Source organism: Rhagoletis zephyria, unplaced genomic scaffold (assembly GCF_001687245.7).
Source record: "Rhagoletis zephyria isolate East Lansing unplaced genomic scaffold, Rhagoletis_zephyria_1.1 Rzeph_scaffold_24266, whole genome shotgun sequence".
Lineage (NCBI taxonomy): Eukaryota > Metazoa > Arthropoda > Insecta > Diptera > Tephritidae > Rhagoletis > Rhagoletis zephyria.
In genome coordinates, this window is record NW_016181324.1 from 1 (window position 1) to 5,286 (window position 5,286).

At 32.6% G+C, this 5,286-nt stretch overlaps 1 long non-coding RNA gene across 1 annotated transcript; it reads left to right on the forward strand.

Annotated features, from left to right (window-relative positions):
* The first annotated feature begins 3,699 nt into the window (after positions 1–3,699).
* On the forward strand, positions 3,700–4,980 carry LOC108381902 (uncharacterized). The gene is made up of 2 exons (XR_001849654.1): positions 3,700–3,729; positions 4,869–4,980. It is a non-coding gene; the product is annotated as an uncharacterized LOC108381902 (long non-coding RNA).
* Positions 4,981–5,286: the final 306 nt, after the last annotated feature.

Here is a 5,286-nt window from a genome sequence, read left to right on the forward strand (position 1 = left end):
TGTAAATTCTTTTCGATTGACGCTGCACCAGTTGAGAAGACTTTCAGTTTAAGTTAAGTTTTTTATTGCGCTGCAATAATTCCCTTTTGAGAATTGCATTGAGACTGCAAATGTCGGATGTATCCTCCTGACTTTCATCTTCACAATCTAGCATCGTTGTTTAAACATCGCTGTTCTCCAAAGAATTCTTCATTCTTTCTTTTGGTTCTTTCTGAATTTGGGGAGCCTGTAACGTCATCAGCGTTTTTCGATTTTAGTTTTTGTAATTCATTTTTAATCCGTTCTTCTGTGACAGGCCAGATATACGTTTTATCAGTGCACTTGCACAATAATCCAGGGACCGAAAGTAACAGTTATTTTTTTACGAGTTAAACTTGGNTCCAAATTAAACAAATTTGGTATCATATGAAAGTGGACTGAAATAGCTTTTAAATAACTTCGATATTCGCATTCGCAAGAGATCCGCATTGATTATTGCGAATGCGAAAGCGAATGCGAATGTTAAAATTAATGCGGAAGCTCCGCGGTTGCGAATGCGAATGCGAATATTAGCAACAACCCTGGTACATACATATTTATGTATGTATGTATATAGCCTTAGGGAAAAATTTCGCAGATATTTTTACAGAAAATAATCGGAAATTTTAAAAACTTATTTTTAAGGCTTTCAAAAAACACATATCTTTAGGAATGTTTCGGAATTTTTGAACCTAAAAGATCTCAAAAGTCCCGTAATGTCTGGAACAAAAAAAAAAATTCCGAAAAAATGGAAAATGTCAATCGATTAAAAAACAAAATTCGAAGAAAGCACGAAGTGTCTATCTTCACGAAGTGCCGAAAATATTACGAACTGTCACGAAGCCTCTGAAATCTTTGACCTCAAATTTCTACCTGTATCTTTAATTTGTTATTTTGGCTTAAAAAAAGGACAAGAAAAATAATTCTTACATACTTATGTTGCTCGCCATATCTAATAAAAGATAAATTTTTTAAAGTATTTTCTTTTTTATGTACGTAAACTGGTTTTTGTCTAAATCTCTTATAGAGCGGTCAATCTGGCGCTTGAGGTAGAAATAATAATTGGAAAACATACCGACTTGCTAGAAAAATTATACTGATTAAAATAACGAAGTGCCCTATCTCTTCATTTGACAGCAAATAATTTTAAATTACTTAAACACTATTGGCATTGAGCGCATCGCCGTTAATATCGCAGATGGTTTATTTTTCGTTCAACGCATTATTTATTTATTTACATATTTCGTTTTGTTTATGAATTTACAATTCTTACAGACCAAGTACAAGTGAAATTAAACGGCTGATATTATTACAATTGCTTTGAGATAAAAATTTAGTCCGTAAATAATATTTTGGATGGGAAGAAATTCTCTACATAATTATAGTGAAAAGTACTACGCTGCGACTAATCACATTCGCGTAACCAATTGTTATTGGTTTTATATATAAAGTTTAATCAAAGGCTATTTAAGCTCCTGTACATACATATTTCCGGCAAAAAAAAACGAATTATTGGCCCGTGATTACAGAAAAACACAAAGTCGACTCGTAAATTAGTTGCAGCTTTTTTGACAGATATCCCATTGAAAATTCAAGTAAAAAAGCTGCAATTATATCTAAAGAGCCTCCGTGTCTCAAATTCTGTATGACTTTGTTTTTGATGAATCATAATTTAATGGGTGCGATCCAAAAAAACCCAATACGTATTTCAAAATAACATCAACCAAGTTTAGGTTCATACATACATACATACACACACACTAACTGCTTATGACAAACAGAACTCATGTGTTATGCTAAAGTGACATATTTTTTACGAACTTACCTACATATCGTACGTATGTACATACTTGCTGCCAATGTTATATGTACATATGTGCAGCTGCGGTCAAATCTAAAAAATCAACCAATAAATCATTTGATTAATTGTTGTGATCTTTGTGCAAGCTTTGAAAATTTTATTTATGCATGTATTTTGTTTCTGTTTTATGTAGATCAAACTTATTTATATGAAAATTATTATAAAACATAAGTTGCAAGCAACACCAGTCTGAATTTTGGTGCTATAATTCTGACCGCAACTGTATGTATTATATGTCTACAAATACAACTTTATTATATTTAGTGAATTGGATTATTTGTGTTTATGAGCAGTGTTGCCAGGACTTCAAAAATAAAAAAGGCTAGATCGGCCGAATAATCGACTAAAATGCCAAAAAAAGGCTAAAAGAGGCCAGCCTTTTTAACATTTCTTTAACTCTTATGTACAAAGAGGTGGTACAAATGCACCACCGAGCAACAAAAATGTTAAATATCTCGAAAACCAAAATATTTAAGATCATGGAATTTCATGAAAGTTATTTAATAAAACCGTTTTAATAATAAAGGGGACTCTTTTTTTAGGGTCCGAAAACCCATAGTCCTTAAAGACGGAGTACCACCAAATATCTTTATACATTACAATACGATTCGCAACATATCTGGCGAGAGTTTCACGTCTCAGTCACTCGTGGAAGCTTTGCAACAAAGCAGCGAAAAGTGGTCGGCAGCTAAGGACCCCCGAATGGCTACGGCATAGCAGCGTCAACTAACTAAGTACCTTACCCGTGGGGTGCGGAGTTCTAAGAAATAATGCTTTTCCTGGTTTTATAGGGACACTTGAGAGCCCCTGAAAAAACTGTTAAACTATAAACAGAACGAGTTCGCTGAGTAAATTTCGTCGGACCGAGCGATGTCGCCGGGTGATATTCGCTTACCATTTCGTCAAAAAAAATTAGCCCGAACAATAATTTAGTGCTACTACAAATACTGCGGAGGATTGTCCTTAAAAAATGCTAGTTTGAAAATAAGAGAAGGCTAGAAAACAGCCACGAAGCTGAATCCTAAATTTCGAAGCTAAACGACAAAGAAAAAAGCTAGATCTAGCTTCAAAAATACTAAACTGGCAACACTGTTTATGAGTAAATACAGGGTTAAAAAAAATCCAGCAATTGACAACAAATACCAATTTAGGAGCATAATATAGGCAAAAGAAACAGTAAAACCGATGGGCCTTTGAGTCAAGGGGAACTAGGAATGATTTACGAAAAATTTATTGATTTATTGGCTTGTATCGAGGCAGGTACAATTTATGTGTATATACTTTTTTGTATGTTTGTCATAGATATATGTATACAAATGTACATTCATTCAATTCAAATGCCTTATCAGAACGATTGATTTTGAGTTTATCATTTTGATTACCCGAAATTTTTTTACGTTCCTGATAAAACGTAGGCTATAAGTAAAGGCATTTCCTGATCGAAAATGAGAAATAAAAATATTATGAGACACTGCAAATAAATAAAACGATCCTAAAAATCAAAATGTTCTTAACATTTTTTTGGCATTAAACAATTTATATCTTCATTCAAACTAAATTAGCCGCATAGACTCGTGCACACATTTTTTTCGCTTAAATTAACATTCAAGTGGATATCTGGGTACCTACATACATTTGTATGCAAATACACTTGTTTGTAGCTACCACGAAAATCATGCACCCGCTGCAGATGTCTGATATGTACATATGCACCTACATATTTCCATTAGGGCGGGTCAATTTTTTACGACCATAGACGTATAGCATCGGCGAGTTCTACGTGTAATTCTATCTTTTTTCTAAGCCATCCGTCGGAGGGCGCAACAGTGAAAATTTTCACATTTTCTTACGTGCTAAAATAACATATATTTTACTTATCCTTGAACATTTTTTTTCATACAACTAAAATTCAACACAAACTACATGCGTACGCATGTAAGTAGGTATGTACAGTACACTGCATCACGAAAAAAAAGTTGCGGTTTTTCCGCCGGAATTACAAAATTTATTATATTTGGAGACGTCCACCAAAATATTTTGGAAAAATATCAAGATTTACGTGAGCTGAACCGATTTGAAAATAACTCCAAAAATTGAGTTTTTTATGCATAAAAATTGTTTATTAACCCTAAAATGGTAAACGTAGCCTGTGAGGCGCAACAATTTTTTGTTTTTGCGATATTTCCAGATCGGTCTGTCAAATCAAAGAGTAGGTTCGTGCCAGTCAGTTAAGTGTTATATAAAATTTTGTGCAGTAAGTACGTGTTTTGTTCAGCCGAAATATTCATATGAAGCGATGTTTACCAATAAAGGTTTTTTTTTTGTGTAGGAAACTTTTTAATAACAAAATTGTTTCTAAGCCATAGGCATGATATTCTTTTTTAATATGTTAATTTGATCTAAAGTCTATAAGCTAAAATAATTTTACAAAAATATCTCAAACGGATATATTTTTTTTCAAACGGTCTCTGTATACCACCCATTAAAAAATGTGATCGACTAATATGGCTGTAACGAATTTCAGATACAAAAAAAAATTAAATTTTTTTATTAATTTTTGTTACAAGATATAGTGCATACGTAGTATACGTTTTTTTTTATAAAGGTCAAATGTTCGTTGTTTATAAAGGTACATAGTCTCATAGGCGATGTTTACCATTAAAGGGCTAAAAAATATGTTTACCATTCTAGGGTTAAACAACTTTTTGAAAAAATTCCCGCAAGATGACAAAACAGTTTAAGCTCAAAAAATCGGCATAAAACTATTTAAAAATCTTTTCAACGGAATCGTAACAATGAGATTTTCTATGCTATTTTTAACAGTTTTCAAAGATTGGGTTAAGAAAAACTTGAATAAGTAACTGGGCCAAAGATATTCCAATTTAAACTTATGAGTTATCAATGGAAAGGTATTTCCTCAATCTTTTTATTTTTGTGCAAAAAATTTAAACACTTCTTTACGACACTACAGCCAATTGCTAAGTAAAAGAAACCTACTTTCGCAATTTGGCGATCTCCAAACTGATTTTAGATCCATGGTTTATTCGGCAAGTTTGCTTAGAATTACACGTAGTATCCTCCTATGCTATACGCCTATAGTCGAAAAAATCCCCCATACAAATTTACCCGCCCTAATGTCCATATGTATGCATGTGTGTATGTAGATTTATTAATAACAACACATTTATGCACATGAATTTGTTATTCAACTGCTTTAAACTGGCTATTTTTAGTATGACAATCAAATTAAGCTTTAAAAGAATACTTTATCATAATGCAATAATCAAGAGCCTCCACAATACAGGCAATTTAACTAGTGGAAAGCGAATCCGAGGCAGTTGCAGATGCAATTTGCATAGATTTTGATTTAAAAATAAAAACGCATATGAATGTACACTATCTATAAC